Raw genomic sequence first — 27,106 nt, forward strand, 5'->3', positions numbered from 1 at the left:
TCATCAATCTGTTACTATATCCTAATTATATGTAATCCTTATTATATGTATAGTAATGCACCTATGCACCTAAGTATTCTAATACACCTCTGCCTTAGCACAGCAATTACCAGCCTGGTTCAGCCTCCACTCCCCCACACCAACATCACATTCTTTTCCCTGCTACAGGGTTCAAGTGTTCACCCTGGGGTCAGGGTATTTAACTAAACGCTGGGGAACTAATTTAAGCACTGTATTGCTGCTGTCCTTTGGACTTGGTATGATAGTCCAGCATCAGCCAGAAACCCTGATAACCTCCTACATATTGAAAAATTCTAATTCATTCATTTTCAGTAACTGCTTTTTTCTGGTCAGGGTTGTGCTAAAATTCTAATGCATAAAGAAAATTTATGCATGGTTGGCATTTACACACAGCCCGGTCATCAAAACATTAAACAAGTTTAAACACAGCAGAGCACAGTCTCAAATAAAAACACAACTGCTCAAAGAGTAACAGTTTCAATCAAGGCATAAGAATGGTAAAATAACCATTTGACCTATTGAACTATTTGACCTTACACTTAACACTTAAAATGAAACAAAGCATAAAAAATGTGTGCTTCTTAATTTATATAAATGTCCAATGACCACTGGCATGTTTATCATTCAATTATTCTTTTAGCACACATTAGTTATAAACCACTTTTAATTATTCAGTCACCACAGTGGGAAGTAAATGATAGTGGGAAATTTAAGTTTGCTTTAAAATCTACATAAATCACATGTCCATCAGATAACACACAAAGTATTTTTGGTGCAAAGCATTTTATATAATCCTTAACTGCAAATTACAAGAAAATATTTTGCATGCACATCTGTATATGGGATTTTCAGAAATACAGCCCATAATTACTACTGGCTGAATAGCAACATGATTAACATTCTGCCAATGCTACAGCAACATACTTCTTTTATGGTAGCACACATTATCATAAAGTAAGACAGTACACAGTCTGGTATGTGCAATGTGTCTCTAATCTACACCTTCTTCTATTTTCTGCATGGAGGGCCTTAATTGGTTTAGTGATCTTTCAATGCAAAGTAGCTTTGCTTTTTACATGATTAGGGATCACTAAAGTGAGGTGCCGGTGTAGCAGCCATGACTGCTCTACTTGTCAACACATAAGTCAAGAGACAGCAATACAGCTGATGCAAATGAAGTGTAAAGCTGCCATTCACTTAGAGCGACACACACACACACACACACACACAGGCACACACACACACAAACAAACACAAGTTCTAGCTGTTAACTTTGGAAAATGTGTGCAGGCAGTTGTTTTTCTGTTTTTTTGTGGGGGGTTTTGTCTATGATGCATGCTTGGTGGAGTGCTGCAGAGATAGATGTTCTTCTGGAAGATTCTCCTATCTCCACAGAGAAACACTTCAGAATGACCATCAGGTTCTTGGTCACCTCCCTGACTAAGGCACTCCTCCAATTTCTCAGGTTGGCCGGGTGGCCCACTCTAGGAAGACTCCTGGTGGTCCAAACTTCTTCCATTTACGGATGATGGAGGACACTGTGCTCACTGGGACCTTCAATGCTGCAGAAATGTTTCTTTACCCTTCCCCTTGATATGATCCTGTCTCAGAGGTCTACAGACAATTCATGCAGACTTTATGGCTTAGATTGTTCTCTGCCATGCACTGTTAACTGATGGACCTTATATAGAGAGGTGTGTACTTTTCCAAATCATGTCCAATCAACTAAATTTAAGGTGGACTCCAATTGCATGGCAAAGGCTGTGAATACTTATGTACATGTGATTGTTTTAAATACATTTTTTGTTTTTTAATTTGCAAAGATTTCAAACACTCGATTTCATACTTCTTTCATGTGGTATTGTTTGTAGAATTTTGAGGAAAAAAAAAATTTGTATTCATTTTGGAATAAGGCTGTAATATAACAAAATGTCGCTGAGAAAAATGTGCTGTGAATACTTTCTGGATGCACTGCAGATGTAGAATGAACTCCCTCTAAATGTACAACTGAATGAATGACCACCTTGAAAAAGAATACCTCTTTTGTGAAAATTCTGTGAAAACTTGTTTTCTTTGTTGTAATAACTACCTTCTGCACACAGCTTTAGCTTGATGATATTCCTGACACCTTCATTTATGAGAAACATTTCAAGTCAATCTAGATTATAGCATGTGCCAAATGCTGTATATGTGAACGAAAGACCTGGCACTGTTGTTTTGGCAGGGCAAATCTATAGTCTTGTTTTGACATTTACTGTATGGTGGTCATAAAACCTTTATTTTCACTTAGCCCTCGACTGTGTGCTTTATTCTGGTTAGGGTATGTCTGCATAAACAACATATGCCTCAATGACAAGGATTCATAATTTCTTATTTTGATGCCTGGAGGCCTGTCTTAAAATGTTAATTTAAACTTTGTCCGAAAAACCACATGTGGTCTTTGCTATAGAAATCCCTTCTGTTGCATTATTAAGTTGTGATCTATTCACAACCTCAAGCTGATTGTATTACACAAGAAATCTAGTTGACTAAATTAAAGTCCATGTAAAATGTATGGGAGTGGAGATAAAAAAAACAGTTACAACAGGAGATGCATCCCTTTAAACAAAGCCAATGCAAGACTTTGGATCTGAGGCAAGCTTTTTCTCCAGTGATGTGAAATACCAGGAGAGGAGCCCCAAACAAGAAGGGTTAGGGTTCAAGTTGGCAAAATGTGTTCAACAGGACAGACTGCTGATTAACTCTCACTCTCTCTCTTTAGTAAACCCATTAGTGTAAGCAAGTAGAGGGTCTAACTTAAGTGGATTTAACATCTGTTTCATCATGTTTCCTTTCACGCATGCCCACTAATATACATGCAAAAATGGGGAGAACATGTGAATCTCCACATATAGAAACCAAAATATGGAAATCGTTTTGCAATGAATGGGATTTTCACCCAATTTTCTTTTCAAGTTATTTTGTATTCAAAGATGTTTACCCCCTGACATCTGTCACACCCACAAAGCTGGCCCTGCTATGTTTTCAGCACTATAGATTAAAAAAAAAATAATAATTTGATTAAATATTTAATAAAAGTTTTTTGAAAGACTATATGCTATAGATGCAATTTATATATATATATATATATATATATATATATATATATATATATATATATATATATATATATATATATATATATATATATATATATATATATATATAAAAAACCGAAAACTTTTTTTTTTTTTATTAAAGTTTATTTGGAAAGGGACCATGTACAATTTGGTGTGATTTGATTGGTGTGATATCAGGAATATTAGTTCTTGGAAGGAACAATGTTGACATAGGGAATTAATGCAGACATCAGAGTATATGCAAACACTCACATAACTTGAGTTTAGGATTGAACGCTACCTCCTTCAGCATTATTGAATATTTTATTATTCTCCTTCTATTATTAATTATTTACAAACAAACCTATTTTAAACTCACTGTAACATCTGTTGTTCCACCACCCTGTATGACTAACACATAGATAACACAATAAAAAGGAACAGGAGGTGGTTATTTTCAAAGCAAATGTTGTGTATAGGGCTGAAAGCTTTTGGGAATATGGCATGCCGGAGGTCTGCCAGGTCACATGAACACAGAAGTTGTCCTGGGGCTTTCCTGAGCCATGTCCTTTCTTTATTTGTTTAGCTACCTGGCCAGCAACACACATGGAGGGACAAATCTAGAATGGCAAACAGCAGTCTTCTGCACAATAGGGGATGTGCAGGTACTTCAGAGAGGGAGATAAAGAGGGCATGTCAATGACAGATTCAGAAACACCAGTGTGATGCTGGAACTGTTACAAACACTGTGGCAGTTTGTGGTTACTTTCTCTCTGTGGCAAACCTAATCAGTAGAGGTGGATGCAATGTGACATTTGTTTATCTGACGTCATTCATTCGTTCATTCTTCATTCATTCATTCAAACATACATAAAGTATGCAAATTCCAATCAATTTATTTTCCATATAAAAATAAACAAATAGGCCATTTATAAGCTCTGATATTTTCCACATTTGCACATTTGTTCCACAAGTGTTCCACGTTTTGCTGTTGGAAACAAAATATTTGCCAGTCAAATGCATTAATGTTATACTTGGAACCACAAGCAATTTGGAAGGGGTCCATGTAGTCCACAATACTGATATATGGATCATTCTCCCTCACAGTGTATAAATCTGTATGCAGTAGATGGCAAGGGAAGCAAGAATAGGCACAAAAATGAAATATTCATAAAATACTTTCTACCAATGAGCAGACATGACAATAGTCTCCATTTCAATCTGACAGAAGCACCATGAGCCAGAAGGGAGCTTTATCTGACATAATTTCTGCTTATTCTGTGCAGTCCTCCACTGGTACAGTGACAAAGGTTTTCAAAAGAAAAAAAAAAACACAATTAGATAGAAGGGAAGAGATTTGGAGATAATAGAAATGCATAGAAAGGAGCACATGCATTTAGCTGTATGGAAAAAAAAATATGATCTGTTAAACAATGTGAAATCTTTAGAGGAAAAATAAACATTTCTTTTGTTTAAGGTTGGAGGGCATTTGTTGTTTGTAGGTTTAAAAACAATTTTAGCACGTAAAGGTAGGGGTTAATTTCCTCTATTTCCCACTGCATGCTGTCTGATTTTGTTGTGTGCGCATGGCCTAGCCTTTTCTCTGGATTATGCCAGCTTTTATTTAAATGTCATGGTCCACTGGGACTGTCTAGCAGAGACTCAGATGCTCAAGATGTTCAAAGCGGTCCGGATGTCAGAATGTTGGATAAGTTTAGAGACAAGGGACAGGGTCCACATCTGAACTGGCAGCTGGAAAGGTCATTGTAAGGAATGGATCCAAGAAACTCTGGAGATGCAAATATTCATATTAAACAGACTGTAGTTACAAAAATGTGAACAAAAGATATTTCCCAAAGTTACCTTGTTATGTTATGTTATTCTATATAAGAGCACAATGTAATAATGTATCCATTAATTTAACATAAGTACCCTTAATGGTCAGAGTTGGGATGCCTTGTGATGTTGTGATGCCTATACCTAGAAAACTTACCAAAGCCTGTTCCAGTTCCATCTTAATTTCGATAACTTCCTTAATTCTTTTTTACCAAAACATCACAAACATGAAAATTTCCTCCTATTATGAACTTTATGTAATTTTATTATTATTATTATCAGTAGCAGTAGTAGGAGGTGGAGGAGGAGGAAGAGGAGGAGAAGTAGGAGACGTATTAGTAGCAGACATAGAAGAAGACAAATGCTCAGACCACAGGCACTGGTAATAAGCAAATTCTGTGGTCTTTTATTGCCTCTGCAATAATTCCTTTTTCTGATTTAAAGTGGTGATTCATGCAAAGGTGGTATAACGCAAAGGTGGTATAACGCACAAGGCAGCACTACCCTTTGGGTAAGAGATGTCCAGAAATTTTGTCAAACTAATTGATGGCTTCATTAGATCCCAATCAGAGCGTTACAGAGTACCCTCAGGCCCAAGGTAACTCATTCCTTTGCATTTGAAGAGAAAGCTTGGGAAACTGAGTTTTATGTAGGAGGAGATTGCATTTATGGCACCTTTAGAAAGACAGTGTCTGCCAGGACCATAACGCAGATAAAGTGCATTCTAGGTCTAATACTATGGAGATGGATTGTGGGACAGTAGCCTTATGACTGAAAAAGTGCAAGGCTGAAAACAGCAGACTTTTCAGATACAGAAAAAGGCTATTATAGGCGATGAGCATTAGTTCTTTAAGAATCACATGAAGTCACTTTATGCACACTTTGCAAAAAAAGGTCACTGTGAATTTGAAAGTGCTAAGTCTGTTTAAGATTATATGCAAATGTGCAACAAACACAACTACTTCACTCTTTATTAGAATTGAGTAACTGACAATTATATGTGTCGAGGTATATGTTGTGTATTTCCACTTAATTGGCACTATGTACAGTAATATGAAGAACATTATAAATATAGCTTAATAACAGGACCAGTTATATGACTACATCTACTATGACTACATGTGACATAGTGACTGTTTGTAACGTAATTTAAAGAGCCATACATGTCTTGTGTAAGATAATTCTTTGTCCCCTTAAAACATGAAAGGTCCACATTCCAGTGTGAGTAATGTTTTAGTTTTGGTAAATGGAAATTAGACAAATATTGGTTTGTCTGATAAAGATTCTCTTTGTTTTATTTTTTGCTCTGGAGTTCCCTAGTAGGAGAGGCTGGCCCACAAATAGGAATCCTTGAGAATTGAGAATGTGAAGAATTATTTAAATATTATCTCGTATGTATGTGTGGTTGAAAATGGAGCTTCTTAAAGAAGACACTATTGGCAATTTTTAAGATGATGTTGAAAATTATCTAATTCTCAAGTAAAGTTTTGGCTAATGAGATTGTAACTGGCCTAGTATTGTTATTGGTCCATTAGAATTTGAGGGGAAGAGCCTCACTTATAAAGAGCCTACCTGTTTGGCCAAGAGCAAGAGAAAAGAAATGAGATTTTGTTGGACTAGTACCCAACGTGGAGTTTGTCATTATGTAAAGAGCTAATCGTTTGTGTAAGTTTTTTATTATTTTGTTTTGCTTTGTAATTTGTTTTCCCCTTCTATTTGGAACCATTTTGGATGATTTGGATGAGTTTTTGTGCTCATATTGCTGCCTACATTGCACCTATCAAGAAGGCCACACCACAATACATATGGTGAAAAGCATCATAGCCAATATATGTTTTAATAACAATTATAATATTATAATCTTAGAATGTTAGAATATATTCATATTATCTCACATGATTATTATTCTTGTATGCAAATTATTTGAAATTTGCAATTATTAGTGCAGGATATTGGGCATTATCACTCCACACCAAATTCACACCTACATGTTTAGTTTCATGGCTCTGCAGTAATAATGGTGGTAATGATGGTGCTTTGGCGTGTGTCTGCATTAATCTGAGGGGAAATAGTGTGGGACTGACTGCTTGCCATTTAATGACTAATGTGCAGCCGTGATGGCACACACAGGTAATTTACCACTGCCACAGAAATTTGCAGAAGAGAAAGGCAGAGACGGTGCTCACTGCACTAATCACAGACAGCCAGACACAGAGAAACGACCAAGCAATGAATTATACCAGCCGATTGTTATGAAAAATAGACCTGGCTTCTTTGAATGCAGGATAAAAAACAAAGTTTGGGTTTCATCTTTTCTATGAAACCATTTGTAAAATACTAGAATATCAAAAGTATGTTTTTGTTTTAGAGCATGTCAATGCAAAAAGAGTCAAATACAAAGGTGCAATCAGAAGAACAGGGAAAACAAATGGTGGAGAGTGATGGGAGGGTTTTTAAGATATCTTCAAGCAAAAAGGGATTAAGGTTGATTCGATGGTAAACACCTCTTGCAGATGGAGTCCAATGCTTTTATAATGCCAAAAGAGTCAATAAGTCATCAGCGCATTCCGTCCTAGAGATAATACATTTAGGTGAGAGGATTAACAGGCACAACAAAAACAGGCACAACAAAAAACCTCTATGCCACCTGTTTAGTTTTTTTAGTTTAGTTTTGTCTTTTTTAGACAGGGGCATATACAAGGAGCTCTTTGGTCCTTCGATGCATTTCAAATCCCCTAGATTTATTCAGAGCTCAGTCTTTGTTCTGTCAAAGACAATCAATCCTGTCTACATACTGTAGCTGCTATTATTTTAATAAACAGTGTATGACTATTGTATACCTGGGAGACTATAAGGCAGGGTTTACAGGCTAATAAGAAGGATTATACACTAGAGTAACTTTATGATAAGTTGTTAATTAAGTCATGGAAAAAAACAGGTTATATGAGAATACTGTAATCCAGAATCAACACGTTTAATGAGATAAGATATCATTACGCTAAATAATCTATACTTCAGCAGCATCTGTGCAATTCTAATTTACAGGACTTTTTAATAAAGACTTATGGTAAAAACAGAGCCTAATTGAAAATACACAAAACACACAAAAATCCACACTGAATAGAAACCCAAAGCCGAAATCCACACACATCCACATCTAGTGGCAATGTAAACCTAGCCACCTACCTATTAGCATGTCTTTGGATGGTTGCAGTGGGCAGAAACTTACACTGAATTTTGGACAATCAGAATCCTCACAATCCTATAACTGTAAGGCAGCAGCTCTACTATCTGCACCATTATACTGTCCCATTAAAAAATCACTGCATCACATTCTGTAATTTTATATAAGTATGTAGAGCTAGTTTGTGTGTACTTGTCACATACAAGATGCTGGTACGCTTTAAACAGGAAGATCACTTCTCTGGTCAAAGTCACTACTGGATGCTCTTCTAGATCAGCACTTGAGGACAAACTTGCCCCAGTAAATTTCATGTATAATGAAAGCATTTTGTTCTTAAATGGCATGCGAAATTGTCTCCCTATTGCACTATTATTAATGATCAAATTGCAAGGGATTGAAATCTAAGAGGACACAGGAATGCTAGGCAATCTACATCTCCTCTAAAGGGCAATTTGTCTGAGTAATTGCACTTGCAAAAATCTATCACTGTCACGCACCATGGCCAATTAACACCTGAGCATGAAAATAGAGAGAAAAAATTAGGGGCAGAGGTGAGATTAGAAAATATAGTCTTAACCTATCAACAACTGGTACCATTATTCTGCCATGTCTGGTTAAATGCAGGGAATATATTACCAGAGAAAATTTAAATGTTGTGGATTCTTAAAAGAGAGAATAAAAAAAGAGATATTCTGTTAGTATTATCTACATTTCTAGTGGGTTCCGACAATTTAGGTCATTTAATAGTGCTGGCTTTATACATTTGTCACATTTTTATTTATTTAATTCACAGCAGTCTAACTATTAGGGGTGTGTATTCAACAGTGTATTCTCACCATCTTTCATTGAGTTATTGTCCTAAATTAAAACATGGCATTCTGACAAACCAAAATAATTGAATCCTGTTCACACAAACAGTAAAGTAGCTTACCTGTATACAAATAATAAAAAATCTGAGGAGTTTAACACATTTAACAATAACCACCATTTTGTGTGAACACTCTACGAGTTGTATTAGCTTTTAATAAGCAGGAATTTGGCAAGCAATGGATTTAGGCCACAGAGGATAGCAACAGTACAGAGCCTTTTGAAATGGAGAGAGGTGAAGCGTGACTGAAGCTTCCTGTAGGACGATTGAGCTACAGCAACATTTTCTTGCTGTACTAATGAAGAGAGCTGACTCTTCACCCTTAACTGTTTTACATTACCAGGAGAGAGAGAGAGAGAGAGAGAGAGAGAGAGAGAGAGAGAGAGAGAGAGAGAGAGAGAGAGAGAGAGAGAGAGAGAGAGATACTTAATTACACTACAGGTACAAGCCAGCAGAGAGCTGATTTCCTCTTCTCTCCCTTTTGGGCTTTCCTAATTGCATTGTTCCTGAAACAGGAAGGACATGGCCCAGGACTCTTTGCAGTGGTGCAGAAATCTTATTTAAATCCTGACACTAAGGTACATCTTAGGTCTGTGAAATCACTCCTGCCACCCAAGTGGAAACTCCTCTTAATCACTTTAGATTGTGCTCTGGTTTGTTTTATGGTAGTTTTGGATGAAACTGATTTCACAGCTGGTTCCAAACTCAACAGGCTAATTCCAGTTTAATAATGTTTCACACAGAAGGGCAACATGCATTCTTGTAACACACCACAATCATGCATTAGGCCACTATAATATGAGGAACATTTTGCAGCAATTCGTTTTTCCGTTTAATTTGGGACTTTGATTAAAGCCTAATTACATTAATCACACCACTACTGATTTGTCCGGTCAAGAAGATTAAGTGGAAAGTGTTTGACAGGAGTTGTAATAAAGAACAGGGGCTGGGAGCATTACCTTTTCATCAATAATACCCTGAGGCTACTCCTGCAGAAGAGCATGATTTCTTATGATTTGATGGACTTTATAATTATCTAAATGAATTGATATATAACGATCATCTGATATGATCCACCACTAAACCATATAGCATTATTTGCTAAATTTTAATGTAAGTTCCCTTTCAGGACAACTGCGTTGTCCATGCTCTGAATTACGAGTTTAATCAGTCAAAATTGAAGGCAGGCTGTCACCAGCGGGGTGACATCAAAACCAGGAAGTATAAAAGGCACATGGACAGAACCTGGCTTCAGCTTCTGTTTGTTCATTAAGCGCTCTGTCTAAATGTAATGTTTTGTCTGTCTGTCTGTCCGTCTGTCTGTCTGTCTGTCTGTCTGTCTGTCTGTCTGTCTGTCTGTCTGTCTGTCTGTCTGTCGAAAATAAATAAATAAATGAAGGCATCTAAAAACTTGCATGCCTATGTGGCTGCTCTGCTCCCGGCGGACACTCTTTGGGAGGGTGCCCCCACTCCTCGCGGCTTTGGTCCCGCTCTTTATAAGGCAGAGCGGCATTCCAGTTCCTGGGGGTTCGCTCATGGATTTTGCTAAAGGTTTGGAGATGGGCTTGTCACAAAAGAGACCACTAAGGCCATTAGTAATAATAGCCTAATAGCCCCTGAGAGACATCTGTGGCTTAGTCGACTCGGTAGTTGACAGGTTCCAGGAGTCCAAGAGACAATCGGCGGCGCTCCGGTGGAACCTCCCACACCACTCTAATGGGGCAGCTCAGCGGGCGCAACCCTAACCTCAACAAAGCACTTCTTACCGACAAGTGCAGAGACAGAGCATCGCGATGCTTTCCTCCCCTTTGTGGGATCAAAGCCCCATGAGGTAACAGATCTGAGGACTGTCATCTCCAGGAAGAGGGCTTCGGCCAAAAGGTCCTGACCAGACCTGTGAAAGGATGACCCTTCAGGGACCTGGCTCGTTAACCCTGCCACGAAATGTGCTTCAGGGCATGGCCAGCTCCAGCGAGCTGCCTTCTTGGGTTCCGCCCAGCATTGTCGTGGACCATCAGGGCACTGCCCCGGCTCTAGACACACCGGAGGTCAGTTTTGAGAGACTCGTACACTTAAAGGAGCACCTGGCAGCCTGGATGGCTCTGCCAGACTCTGGCTCTGGATCCTGCGCACTGTAGAGCGATGTTATGTGATTCAGTTCGGGTCAGCGATGCCTACGTGCCTTAGATGCGTGGAGGGATCCCAGGTTACTACTCCAAGGCCCCATGTTGGAAGTTCCTGCTTGTCGCATAGTGCTAATGATGGATACGTCACTCACAGGATGGGGAGCGGTAATGAGTGGCCGACTCTGCGTAAGGTCTATGGGAGAGTCCCCATCTGCTGTGGCACATTAATTGCCTAGAGATGCTGGCCATGCTTCTGGCCCTGAAGCACTTCCTCCCAGACCTCAGAGGCCACCTCAGTGGTCTCATATATCAACCACCAGGGGATCTGTGCTTGCGCTCCCTGTACAGGCTGGCATGCTAGATCCTCCTATGGGCCCAGGGAAAGCACCTCTCCTTCAGAGCAGCTTACATCCAAGGCTGTTTGAACGAAGCAGCAGATACCCTGCCGAGACAAGCCCGGAGGGTTGCGCCTCCACCCTCAGATGGTGGAGCAGATTTTTAAGAAATTTGGCAAAGCCCAAGTAGACCTGGTTCTCCCTATATCCACCAGCCTTGCTGGGACTGGATGCCATTTCACAATCGTGGCCGAGGCTACACCTTTACGCCTTCCCTCCATCACGCTGCTTCCGGGTAAGGGCCATCTGTGTTTCACAGCCTCATGGGAGATTCCTCTGAGAAGGGATTTTCTCTCTCAATTAGGGGGCACAATAGTTTACCTCCGCTCTGAGCTGTGGAAGCTGTGGCTTCTGAAGGATTACGAGGTTGCAGAAACCATTCTCCAATCCAGAGCTCCCTCCACAAGGAGGTCATATGCCATGAGATGGCCCCTGTTCACTGCGTGGTGCTCCTGGCACCAATTGGACCCAGTCCATTGCCCAGTTGGTTCAGTGCTGAAGTTTCTGCAGGAGCAGTTTGCGCCTTTCGGCGTATCACGCCGCTGTGTCATTCACTGGGTGGGGCCCCTCTCCTGACACTTTTTCCATGCAGCACCTGGAGGCTGAGGCCTCTGGTGCGTTCAGGAGTGCCTGGGTGGGACTTGGCTATAGTGTTGGAGGCTCTCTCTGAGCCCCTCTTTCAAGCCTTTGGCCGAAATTTTGTGAAGGCACTTGTTCGTTAATACTGCATTCTTGCTCTCTGAGGAGAGTAGGTGATTTACAGGCTCTTTCGGTGGCCCCCTCTTTTCTAGAGTTCACTCCACGCATGACCAGTGCCTTCCTGCACCCTAGAGCGGGTTACATCCCCAAGATGCCCCCAGTCATTCCACGACCTGTCAGGCTCCAGGCATATCCTCCTCCATTCCATACCCCAGACCAGGAGAGATTGAACCGGCTGTGCCCGGTCCGAGCACTGAACTGTTATGTCTGCCGGACAAGTCCCTGGAGGAAGTCTGAACAATTGTTCATCTGCTATGTCCCCCCGAGGAGAGGCCTTCCTGCTTATAAGCAGACATTCATCAGATAGACTATTGATGCTATAGTGTCTTCTTACGGGTCCTCTGGTCTCCCCGCTCCATTCAGGGTCAGAGTTTACTGGACCTGGAGTGTGGCAGCCTCCAAGGCTTGGTGCTCTAAAGTGTCCCTCCATGACCTCTGCGACGCTGAGGGCTGGTCCACCCCGCTCACCTTTGCCAGGTTTTACAACCTTGACCTCTGTGCCACTCCTGGCACCTCTGTCTTTTGAACTAGCTGTGTTTATTCACACTAGTCAGGGACTGGTTGTTGTGGTGGTATTGGACTCTTGTTCCCAAAGCGTTCCGACGCAGCTCGAGTTCCTGAAAGGGAACGTCTCTAGGTTACGTATGTAACCCTAGTTATGTAACTCCGTATGTAACTCCAAGAGGGACGAGACGCTGCATCTCTATGCCATGACAACCTGCCTTCAATTTTGACTGATTAGACTCATTATTCAGAGCACGGACAAGGCAGTCGCATTCCCAACGCGTTCCGATGCAGCATCTTGTTCCCTCAGGGAACTAGGGTTACATACATAACCTAGAGACGTTATATAATATTGATCAAATGTCAACAATCATTCCTTGCAGTGATGTCAGTGACTTGTAGCCAACCAGTGGACTTCATGAGTGACATAATTTTGCTTGGTAGGTGGAGCAATATAAAGTCAGCAGTTTCATGTTAAGTTATTTATAGTGCTTGACTTACTTCTCATAGGCTCTGTATCATCAAAAATATCATATCTTACTTTAAAAAAACTGACACCATGTTAAATCAGAATCTTTGTGAACATAACATGTCCCTTTTTTCGAAGAAAAATTGTCATATCCAATCATAAAATGCATATGACTTTGGTGGTGGTGGTCAGCAGAGTATGCTTTCCAAAACCACATTTTTCAAATTTTATTGGCAGTTACCCTTTAAACTGAAGACCCAGATATTATATTCCTCTTCCCATGAATAATAAATGTATAATGTCTGGATTAGAGAGTGTAGTATACAGTATTACAGCTGCAAGTTTTGGTGTTTAGTGATATAATGGAGGGCTCTTTAGCTCAGTATCAAGATTTATCAAGAGTAGAAGAAGCAGTTATCAGTGAAAATAGATTCCTAGGATTGTAATTGTCATCAACTGTTTTTTTTTTTTATTGCTGAAATTCAGTTCCCAGAACAGCTTGCAGCCGACAAACATGATCACCATGGTCCATGATTTCCAGCATTTACCTGCAACCTGCATTGTCATGTTCACACTCTGTTTTCAGATTACTGATAACACAAACCATAACACAATACACTATAAACTGTATAAACACATACAAACACACACACACACACACACACACACACCTCCATAGTTTTTGACATTGTTTTGTTACCTGGCTTCAAAGCTTGCTGGATTTTACTGGGTTTAACAGTTTGCCCAGATTTTTGTGGTTTTCTGGTCACCTCAGCCTGTTTCTGGACTTTGTTTCACATTTTGGATTGTCTGCCTGTGATTAATACATTTTACCTGTAACTGTAACTGTCTCTGTTCCCTGACAATAATAATCCTACCACTGCTACTGCTTATATAATAATATAAAGTGTAAATACAATTGGCATTAATTCAAATAACATTGTATGTGTAAAATAATTGTAATCCATCAAATAAACAAAATAATATAATATATAAATAGTTATAATGAACCTTAATGAAAATGTTCTGTTTAAAATTTGAAATCAGATACTTGAGATCAGAGCTTTCATTTAATTTAGTTGCAGCTTAATTTATTCACTAATTAGACATCAAAGCATGCATGAAATACTATTTAAAAAAAAAAAAACATCTCTAACAGGGCACCTTTAAACTTAAATCTTTTCACACACAAACTGCGAAACATTTCAAGACCATTTTGACAGTCCAAATCAAAAAGCATTAATGCTTTTTAACAGAAATTAACAGCGGATATAATGTGCTTAATGTGACCTTGTAAATCAAATCCATTAAGATACATCAATCTTTGGAAGACTGCATACTCTCATGTTATTGCTAAACAATCTTTCTTCACTGGAGTGCATCTGTGTATTGGAATTAATTTCACTACAATAAAGCATTTAGTTTGTGCATAACAGAAATAGTGGGATGAAAAAAAAATCAATGTGGCTTACAGACAACAGAATCCACAAGGCAGACATAGAGAAACAGCAGGGGGGAGGGTAAAGACAAAATCAAGCTGTAGATTTCTTTGTCTATTCATTAAAAGCTTTTAGCATTGTGCCAATTTCTCCTCTCAAAATCACAGAAATTATATAAATATGTAAAATTAAGGCCAATTTTTGCAAGAAATGGAAGACTTGGTGATGCACTAAGAGATAGTCAACAGACAGAAGTATACATTGCATAAAGGCTTTTGTAATTTATATGCCTGTCAAACTCAGACAACTATAAAGAGTATGTTCACACTGAATCAAATGAATGCTTGTCATGAATAACTGCATATAAATAAGCATTGATAATATAGAATATTAATTCCAAATAATTTGTTGTGATAGCAAAACTTGCACGCGCACACACACACACACACACACACACACACACACACACACACACACACACACACACACACACACAGCAAAAAAAAATCAGACAGCGCTGTAGGTAGTGTGCAGAAATTTGTATTTCATTACTGATTACGGCAAAATGTTTTTCACCCCCTTGAATCCTCTGTCGTGACTTTCCCTACATGAACATCCACAACTCAGCAAGCTCCATCTGGGCATAATTACAGAAAGTCTGTTAGTCCCACAGTTTATGACAATAACTCAAAACTAATTATGCATCAATTATTAAAACTCTGAAAGCATATTAAACACAGTGTGGTAATCAGTTAACCACACCTGATGATTTATGGAATGTTGACTTGTCTGTGTAAGAAATAATTAACAGAACCAATATGAGGGACTAGAATGATAAACATCTTTACACAGAAACAAGGTGAGTAAAAAGGTGGGAAGGATGCAAATGGAAAATTAGATTTGCTCATAGCATGTTCACTGAATATAATAAATACACACGTCTTAAAATGGGTTTTACCATGGCTTTAGATACAAATGTCCATTTATCATACAGAATTCATCTATGCTGTGAAGTAATTCGGTAAAAATGACAACATGTACCTTCACAGCATTCAGTACATCTTACTCGTGAGCATGTGTCACTTGAGACAAGCAATCTAAGGGAGATCTGCTTATTAACAAGAATCTCTCACAGTGAAAGCAATTGAGGTATGACTGAATTCAGCAGGAGTGTTGGCTGCATCTGTATGTGTGGTTGATGCTTATCAGAAGGAGATGATGTGAGCTGAATTGGATATTGATCTGTGTATATGGAGTGGCCCATGCAAAAAGGAGACTTCTTGGCTGGAAATGATTCTTGAGTGGCAGTGGTAGACATGCTGAATGCGATCCCATGATTCAGCACAAGTTCAGTGCAAGCTCAATGGGGCATCTTTATAAACTCCAGAAAAGAAATGGTTGGCTCAGAAATAGGGTCATTATCTAACAGATGTGTGTGGGTGGAACAACTGGCGCAGTCATAAAATGGCCTATCACTTTTGGTGTCAATCAGTGAAATACATTATATGCACTGAAATGATCTTAGCACGAAGAAAATAAAGAAAGAAAGTTAAGTGAGAGTGTGCATAATTTGGTACATCTAGTAAAAAAATTTTTGTGCATTATGTTGAGGCTCAGATTGATCGTACTTTCATTCATATGTATTCAAATTTTGTCCTTTCATTATTGATTTTCCATAATTAAAAGAAACCATTATAACTATATAGAGCAATCCTATAAAGCCCAACAATGTTCAGTGTTGTCAGGGAGCTATTGGTATTTGCTGTAGTCTCATCTCAAGCTCTATTGTGTTTGCATGTTTAGACCAAATAAAGACAATCTGTTTTACTTCTAGTTTCTGATGCATGGCCTGGTCTGGTGACAAAAGATTGGACCTTAAAAAACCTACCTCCATGGATTCCCAACCAGCTCCAATCATGGATCCATTCAAGGTACTCGTTGCCGCTCTCCGGGAGGCGTTCTCACCAGCTCCAGCTCATGCTAGCACGGCTGCACCGCTCGCCTCCTACAGCTTAATAGCACTTCCGGCGAAGCAGCCGAGTGCATCAGCTTCCTGTGACAAGTCAGTCACTATGGCGAGATGCAACCAGCCAGGTTCCCCAACGAACGCTCCAAGGTCGCGTTCCTAATTTTGCTGCTAACCGGGAAGGCTCTGTCATTGGCCAGCGCGATGTGGAACGCCAGTCAGTGCATGCTCCCGTTTAACCAGGCACTTCGCTGAGGTGTTTGGTGTTGCAATGGCTGACCAACACTATAGCCTCCACCAGTCAGGAAAGGCCCAAGACTGGACTGCAGATGTCTGGGGGTGCCAGAGTACCTAATGCTCTCACTTGATATGCAAGATCATATCAAATGTGTATTAGAGCTGCTAATACTACACCGCTTATACTACAAATCCCAGAATGCTTTGTTAGTGCATTGGCGGGTCAGTCGAGACCGCTGAGAAAGCCAGCGTACTCAGCGGTGAAGTTACCCGGCAATTTGCCGACTTTGAAGCCCAGAAATGCAGATTTGAACTGCTCAGTAATCCGTTTGTGGTTGACGTGAAAAGCGCACCAACCAACCTCCAAATGGAGCTGATCGAACTAGTGTGGAGACACGCTCAAGTCAAAATACGACTTTGTGGGTGCTGCACAGTTTCCATGTTTTCTCCCCGACACACTGCTCCAACTCCGTGTCCAAGCTGCTCAAACACTCTCTATGTTCGGCAGCACATATCTTTGTGAGCAACTGTTCTCTTTGATGAAGATGAACAAATCACCACTCAGGAGTCTCACTGATGAACAACTTCACTCAATCCTGAGGATTTCCTCAGCTCAGAGACTAAGCCCAGACATTCAAGCCAATGTGCATCAGAGTAAATCAGACTGTAGCAAACTACGCTCGAATTAATGTTGTCTTTATGCACTTTTTCTACTCCAAGGCATGGACTGGTAATAGTTCAAAGATAGCTTTTTTTAATTGAAGGAAATTATTATTATTTTTCGTTTTCTTGTTGTTGCCCTGTAAAAAAAAAGTTCCCAATCCGTGAGGGACGCATTTGTCATAGGCCCAACACAGTATCCCCCAACATAGAGCCCTGAGATAGGAACCCGGGATCTCTCCAGATATCTAAGACACATACATGCAGAGGCCCTGAAGTCCAGGGCCACATCGACACACTTTGTGAAGGTGCAGGGTGAGAGGGCAAGACCAAAGAGAATGACCCAATATTGTTACGCTTTGGCCCCGAAAGCGAACCTAAGGAACTTCCTGTGAGAAGGGAGGATGGATACATAACAGTATGCATCCTTTAGATCTATTACGACAAACCAGTTTTTGGATCTGATCTGAGACACGACCTGCTTGAGGGTAAGCATCTTGAATCTTGAAAGTCTCAGAAGTGAGCGGTTCAGCTACCGTAGATCTAGAATAGGATGCAACCCTCCATCCTTTTTGAAAACTATGAAGTACCAGCTGTAGAACCCTGACTCTTTGTCTGATGAAGGGACCACCTTGATGGCCTCCTTGAGGTGCTATTCTTAAGGGACTACCTGGTAGCATGGGAAGCTCTGCCTGACGTGTCTCAATGGGTCCTGGTGGGACCCAAGCAGGCTCTGGTCATTGAATGAGAAGTAGACACTCTCCTGTTGAAGGGACCACCTTGATGGCCTCCGCTACGATTCTGGCAGAGCGCAAGGAGGGTGCTCGCTGGAGCTGGCCTTGCTCGAAACACTGAACGTGGCAGGGTTGACGGATCAGGTCCCTGAGGGTGCCGGGGGTGGGGCAGGCACCGTGTAATGAGGTGCAACATGCCCTTACCCTGCAGAGTCCCCAGAACGTTCTGTGTCAGGTCTTTTTGTCTGAAGCCCTAATTGAAAAGACCACACAAAGACAGCCAGTCGGTGTGCTTAGTCTTTTTGCTCGGCCTCATATTTTTTTTGGGACAAAGAATTGACAAACAATTTGACGTATTTATTATTATTTTTTATTAATATTTCTCACTAAATCACATTGCTCATTTGTAAATGAGACATGTGCTATATTTCTGATGTGTTTGCACTAAGCATACAATATGACTGCTGGATAACGTAAAAAAAAAAACCCCAAAAAACATATGCCTGTGGACATGAACAGAAACTAGAATTTCAAGATTCTAATATGCTTCCTTTGTTTAAGTCATAGTTTCTATGCTTAACACATTGGATTTTTTTCTATAGACTCCCAGTGTAATAAAAATGTAATAAGAAATTCCAATCCATGCACTTCTATAAACTCAAAAGCCCAACCTCATTTGATATATATTTGTACAACTGTTACCCAGCAGAATTTTAATCTACCTCATGAAAATCTTTAGTGAACCAGCCTGGAGCCAAAATTCATGCTAAGATGCACCTGCACAGACAGAGCCAACATGAGCAAGATGAATGACATCATTAACTCAGCCAGAAAAGCTGAGTCTCTATGCCTCAGCTCCCCCCTGACAGCCAGGAAGCTGACGGGCCAAGCTAAAGTCAGGCCTTTTCAGCCTCACTCACAATGTCTCAAATACACACACACATACTCTGGAGCAAGACCTTCAACCCCCAATATCACACCAGAACATCTAGCAAGTCTAATATTTAGCCATATCTAGTAATGGTTCCTAGATTTAAATTGTCTACAGCTGAGAGGAAATGAAGCACATAATGTATTTACAAATATTGCTATGGTAACTGTTTTAAGCAGTTGCAATCCTAAAATAATCAAAGGAAGAACATCTGCATGGGTTCAGTGTGGAATTACAGTAATCTTAAAGCCCACAGTATTCTACCCTCGAACCGACCAGGCAGGTCCACAGAGCAAAAAGATGTGTAGAGAGTGAAAGATTGGGGGAAGTAGTTTACAAAGAGAAGATTATTGGGAATGTTCATGTCCTGTAATGGTTTAAAAAATTGTACACTATCTTTAATCTTTTCCCAACGTATATCTGCAGGCTTTAATTAGAGCCAAACTGTAGGCACACTTGGTAGTTGATTAGAGAATAGGATGAACTGATTAAACAAGTGATAACAGGTGTGGCTGCTGCTTTGTTGAAATAAAAGCCTGCAGCCACACCGATCCTTTGGGATAAGATTGAAGACCCCACATTTAAAGACACCTGAACCACAATTTTTTCTTTGATTAATTTATTAAATAACATCAATCCAGTCATTAGACAGTAAGTAAGAGGGAACCCTAAACTTGCCCAACCCCCTAAAATATCAACATTAGTTTCTTGTTATTCATTTTTAAAACTTTAGCAATAGTACACTATAGTAAACTTTAGCAATAGTACACTAACTGACATTAAGAGAAAGTCTTGATTAAGATAAAGACTGAGAATATACTCAGATATAACCTTAATGTTTGCCTTTTTCCAGTATCCTGAGCCTTTCCTACTTGTTACAGTTAAAGCACATAATTCCAATTTTAGGATGCAATATCATATTATAAACAGCAGGGAGATTAATTGACCCTTCACAATTCCACTTCAATAGATTGCAATAGAGTGCCCATTTATCCCTTTCCTGACTGTTCCTGGCCAATTAGTTTTGGTAGGAGAGTATAGCCAGTGACAACCACAACTTTGTTCTTGCTGTTGACAATGTATTTTTAAATGTAAATTAATATAAATATAAATATCTACAATGTCTTATGAACCATTCAGATTATAAATATGTACTGCAAGTAGTTGACAGATTTTTCTGCCCGAATTTAAATGTATACTAAAAAAGTGATTTTTGCTGTCAAACACAATATGATGTAACATAAATGCAAGACACACAGGCACAAAACAAAAACAAAAAAAATACTTCACCACTGATATGATGAGAATATAATGATCAGTGGGGGATAGTAGTTTCCGTGAAATATCTTTAATATTTATTGTTATATTTTATATCAATATTTTTACTTAACTACAATTCACAAAATCAGTCGTTTCTTTTTTTTTTTTTTTTTTTTTTTTTTTATGAGTGGAAAAAACTTGGTCAAGTAAGCCACCAATCATAGTAGAGTGCGCTCTGTTTTAAACTTGTTTTGATTGACGCTTTGATTAACCCAAATTTAATTTATAAATGACAAAAAAAAAAGGTCTACAACCCTCAGAAGGCCCATTCAGAAAAAAAGAGGAAAGAAGTAGGGTTGGAAATGTGGAAAGATAAAGGTGTGTATGCAGCTCTATCACTCCTCTCATTATGCATCAGTATAAACTAATAAAACTGGCTACTAACTGTATAGCAATAAGGTTGCACTGTGTTGCCTGCTGTGCTTTTATGCATATAGCAACAATATTTCTTTTAGCTGCATAACATTATAATTTATAGATTGTAGTTTATCATAACGTGTGTACCAACAAAACAATTACAGTCTAACTAGTGTAATAGGATTGTAGTAAACTGGCAACTGGTTACCTTTAATTGAGGTGATGTCATGATGGTTGTACTGAAAAGGTCCTGAACTGAGTTCAGTAAAGGGAATCTCCAGTGCCGCTTAAAAGGTACATTTAAAAAAACATATATGATAAGGATATAGATGTTGTATGTATCTTATGGCTACAATTAGCCAAGGAGTTTTATGGTTTTTGGTTCTGAGAGTTTGATTGATTGTGCACAATTACGTTTATTTAATTGTTCAATAAATGCATTTAGGATGAATACTTCTACATAAAATGGAGCTCTCAGAAATGTCTCCAAATTTGTGAACAGCTCTGAGAATATCTTACTCATCTAATGACAGTAGCTGAAGTGGAGAAAAAAGCTGAAATTAATTAATGGGGGAGACGTTGGGTCATGGTGTGGTTCACCCTGGGCTTTATTCAAGCTAAAACCACTATTGCCGCTTGGTGGTATCTACTTAACACCAACATTCAGTTGAGCATCAGTTAAACAGCAAGCAGAACATTTTGAGAGGAATAAATTGTGGAAGACTCCTGACTCTAACTTGCTACAGCACCCGTGGCCTTATTTACAAGATTTTTTAAAAGTGACGTTTTGAGATCATAATAATTTATTAGATATTAATCAGTGTTTAACTTAATTAATGTTATTCTATTAATACATCAGTGTGCTGAGTAATTTTACATAAATTTAATTGATTAAGCCAGAGTCTTGTGATAAAAATGATATGACATTATAGGCATAATAAATCATCATACTTGGATACTTAAGTACATTTGAAGGAAAATACTTTTGTACTGTTACTCAAGTGAAAGTTTAAAGGGACCACTTTTACTGGAGTAATATTTTACCTACCGTATCTTTACACTTACTCAAGTACATGCTTTGTGTACAAACCCAATTCCAAAAAAGTTGGGACAGTGGGATTGTGAATAAAAACAGAATGCAATGATATGAAAGTTTCAAATTTCAATATTTTATTCAGAATACATCATAGATGACATATCAAATGTTTAAACTGAGCCATGATGTTGTAATTGATGCAGTATGTGGTCTGGCATTGTCATGTTGAAAAATGCAAGGTCTTCCCTAAAAGAGATGACGTGTGGATGGGAGCATATGTTGTTATAGAACTTGGATATACCTTTCAGCATTGATGGTGCCTTTCCAGAGCTGCCCATGCTACATGCACTCATGCAACCCCATACCATCAGAGATGCAGGCTTCTGAACCGATCGCTTATAACAACTTTCGTTATCCTTATAGATGACATGGCGTCCCAGTTTTCCAAAAATAACTTAAAATTTTGATTCGTCTGACCACAGAACAGTTTTCCACTTTGCCACAGTCTATTTTAAATGAGCCTTGGCCCAGAGAAAACGCACTTCTGGATCATGTTTAGATATAGCTTCTTTTTTGACCTATAGAGTTTTACCCGGCAACGGTGAATTGCACGGTGGATTGTGTTCACCGACAATGTTTTCTGGAAGTATTCCTGAGCCCATGTTGTGATTTCCATTACAATAGCATTCCTGTATGTGATGCAGTGGCGTCTAAGGGCCCGAAGATCATGGGCATCCAGTATGGATTTCCGGCATTGACCCTTACACACAGAGATTGTTCCAGATTCTCTAAATCTTTGGATGATATTATGCACTGTAGATGATGATAAATTTAAACTCTTTGCAATTTTTCTCTGAGAAACTCCTTTCTGATATTGCTTTGGCGGAATTGGTAATCCTCTGCCCATCTTGACTTCTGAGAGACAATGCCACTCTGAGAGGCTCTTTTTATACCCAATCATGTTGTCAATTGACCTTATAAGTTGCAAATTGGTCCTTTAGTCCTTACATGTACATTTTACTTTTCCAGCCTCTTATTGCTACCTGTCCCAACTTTTTTGAAATGTGTAGCTCTCATTAAATTCAAAATGAGCCAATATTTGACATAACATTTCAAAATGTCTCACTTTCAACATTTGATATGTTATCTATATTTTATTGTGAATCAAATATAAGTTTATAAGATTTGAAAATTATTGCATTCATTTTTTATTCACAATTTGTGTCCCATCCTTTTTGGAATCGGGATTGTACTTTGTCCACCACTGATGATGATAGAGTAAGAATGAAAAGATGACACCCAATACATTTTAAATCTAATTGGTGTCTTTTATATTGGAAATAAAAACGTGCAATATAAAAATGTAGTGGGAATTTTTGCATCAAAAGGTGCAAATTGGCTTCCATTTACATATCTGGCTCGCAAACTCACTATCTGGCACCCTTTAAAATTGCACTTGACCCAGCACATCATCAGCAGATTACATTTGATTTGTTTATACTGTATTGTATTTATAGGCCACAAGATAATAAACTGAGGTCAGGAAATTGTGAAAATCTTTTTTTGATGCATTTTTTAATTGTCAGATAAATGCAACAATTTTAATGGTTTGGTAAAAGATAAGCTGACAAAGCATTCACCTGCAGTCATTAAAAAAGTGTTGTTCATAAATTTGGCCTTAAAAATGATATGCACAGTGGCCTCTATTAAAATGCTATTGAATATAAACATGTGAATGTATTTAGACTTTAAATGTCATTCAAGTTTTTCTGTAGGCCCATTCTTTGTAACATCTGAGTTATGAATACTGATGAGCACAATTTTGTTATAAACTCCTCACAACAGAGCTGTAACTCATGCCCGATTTAGGCCCATTGTATCAAATCCATGACCTCAAGAACTTCAGGCAAGCACACCATAGTCAAACAATTATTTGTTTAATTCCTCTTTCCATCTTACCCCGTACATTAGAAATAACAAAAGAACAGAATGTCTTTGGAACTGATGGCATTCCAGAGGAAATCATCTCTGATGTAGATAAGCAATTTAATTCCTCGTAAGGAGAGCTTCCATTCAGAAGCTCAGGATAACCTTTAGGATATCATTTACAAATGGCCAGTGCAAGAGAGTTAATCAGTCCCTTAGAAAATGTGTATGGATCTGTCTGCATCAGTAAGATGAGTGATCTTGTTAGTGCACAACCCATAGTCCTTAGGGATTATTCTCCTCTCCCATAGATGTGCTTCACAGTAGATGACAAGAAAAAAAATGCTAAAACATACACAAACCCACACACCCATCCAACACACACACACACACACACACACACACACACACACACACACACACACACACACACACACACACACACACACACACACACACACGCACACGCACACACAGACAACAATGAGAACAAAATTACACCACAAACAAAAGCCATTAGGGTTGAAGAAGCCAGTGCACTCTTAGTGCCGGTCCCAAGCCCTGATAAATTGTGAGGGTTGCATTAGGAAGGGCATCCAGCATAAAGCGTGCAAAATCAAATATTCGGATAATGAAAGAGAAATTCATACTGGACCAAGTGTACCTAGGAATGAAATATTGGTGATTGGGGCAAACTTAAATAGGCATGTAGGTGAAGGGAACAGAGGGGATGAGGAGATGATGGTTAGGTATGGCTTTAAGGAGAGGAATGTGGAAGTGCAGATGGTGGTAGATTTTGCTAAAAGGATGGAAATGGCAGTATTTTAAGAAGAAGAAGGATTATATGGTGATGTATAAGAGTGGAGAAAGGTGCACACAGGTTCTATGTAGGAGATGCAACCTGAAGGAGATTGGAGACTGTAAGGTGTTGGCAGGGGACAGTGTAGCTAGACAGCATCAGATGGTGGTTTTGGAGGTGAAGAAGAAGAGAAGGAAAGTGATGACTGAAAGAAGAATAAGATGGTGGAAACTGAAGGAGGAAGACTGTAGTGTGATATTCAGGGAAGAGGTCAGACAGGGGCTCTCTAATGGGGAGGCAATTACTGCAGAAGTGATAAGGGAGACAGCTAGAAAGGTACTTGGTGTGACATCTGAAAATAGAAGGGAAGACAAAGAGACGTGGTGGTGAAATGAGGAAGTGCAGTAAAGCATAAGGAGAAAAAGGTTGGCAAAACAAAATTGGGATAGACAATGTGATGAGAAAAGTAGGCAGGAGTACAAGGAGATGCGGCAGCAGGTAAAAAGGGATGTGGCGAAAGCCAAGAAAAAGGCATACGAGAAGTTGGACACTAAGGAAGGAGAAAAGGATTTATACTGATTAGCCAGGCAGAGGGACCGAGCTGGGAAGGATGTGCTACAAGTTAAAGCAATAAAGGATGGAGATGTGTTGACTAATAAAAAGAGTGTGTTGAGAAGATGGAGGAGGTATTTTGAGCTGCTGATGAACGAGGAAAATGAGAGAGAGAGAGAGAAGGTTGGATGGTGTGAAGATGGTAAGCAGGAAGTGGATAGGATTAGTAAGGAGGACGTGAGAGCAGCGATTAAGAGGATGAAAAGTGAAAAGTCGGTTGGACTAGATACGGGTAGAAGCATGGAGATGTTTACGAGAGATGGCAGTGGAGTTTTTAACTAGGCTGTTTAACAAGATTTTGGAAGGTGAGAGGATGCCTGAGGAATGGAGAAGGAGTGTGCTGGTACTGTTTTTTTTAGGAATAAGGGTTAGGGTTAGGGTTAGATATGCTCACAGTTAGATATGGCACATTTCTCTGAGACACCAGCAGTGACTCCATTTCACTAATTCCCTTATTGCTCACGTCCATCAGGTCATCCTTGTTATAAGCTCTTCTACATTTTAATCTCCCACCCACCCACCCACACACACAGACATACACACACACACACACACACACACACACACACACACACACACACACACACACACACACACACACACACACACACACACTATAATCACCTTGCCTACGAAGTTTATCATAGTATAACAGCTCGCTATAAACTAAGTGGACTTTTTTTTTTTTTTTTTTTGACAAAAAGGTTAATAAAGATTATTTTAAAAGTGACATGTTGTGAAAACAACAGACATCCTATACCAGGTCAAAATTAGGGACAAAACTTGAATCTTTTCCTATCATTGTTTTTGTTTTCTTTTAAAGGCTAAATCCCTTTCAAGCATTTCAATATGTTTATCCTAATTTTCTTAAATCAATGGTTAATATTGTTGATTGATGTATATCTTTTGTATTGGCTTCCCCAGTATGCAAGGTATCTGGTATATTTTATTTGCCCTTGACATTTCCGCAGATTATTAACCTTTCAAGATAAGCATGAGTGGCCGATGCAAAGAGGAGTGATGCAAGAGATTTAATGAAGCTGACTGATGATTCAGAAGAGCACCATACAAGTGCTAGTAGTGGGAGGGAAAGAGCGAGTGTAAGGGGCTAAAGGGTAAAGAGCTTAGGGTTGATATTCTCTAACAGGCATAAAAATAGCCTCTTTTAGAGGCAAAGTAAAAAGAGTTTCCAGGTTAAAAAAATTACTCAAGTGAAGAGAACACTGGGCTTGTCTTAACGGCACATAGCAATTGAACTGCATACATAAATAGATTACTGAAAACAGTAAAGTAACCATCAAAAAGAAAGTAGAGGTTGCAACATTGCAACACTCAGTTATACAGAGTTAGATTTTTTTTATGAGGTAATGATGCAATGCAGTATGAAATTCTGCACCTGGTTACAACCAGTGGTGAACATTGTCCACGTGGAATATTTTAGAGTGTTAATGACATGAAGGAGTAGAAACAAATGCAGTAAAATAAGGGAGCATCCTTCTGACTTGAGACTGAGATTTTGTTTATTCTTTAAAATAGGATTTACATGGTAGAACCACATCTGTTTTATTACGCAACACCACCTTTGTCATGCATGTACAGTAGATTTTCTCACACACAGTAGTAGTAAATAAAAGAGTTCTACGTTAAATAAAGAATATTTCTATACAGATAGATGGATGTATGGATGTATGAACAGATAGATAGATAGATAGATAGATAGATAGATAGATAGATAGATAGATAGATAGATAGATAGATAGATAGATAGATAGATAGATAGATAGATAGATAGATAGATAGATAGGTGGAGTTTCATTATTCATCTCACA

The sequence above is a fragment of the Silurus aristotelis genome (assembly GCF_946808225.1).
Source record: "Silurus aristotelis genome assembly, chromosome: 2".
In the NCBI taxonomy this organism is placed as follows: Eukaryota; Metazoa; Chordata; class Actinopteri; order Siluriformes; family Siluridae; genus Silurus; species Silurus aristotelis.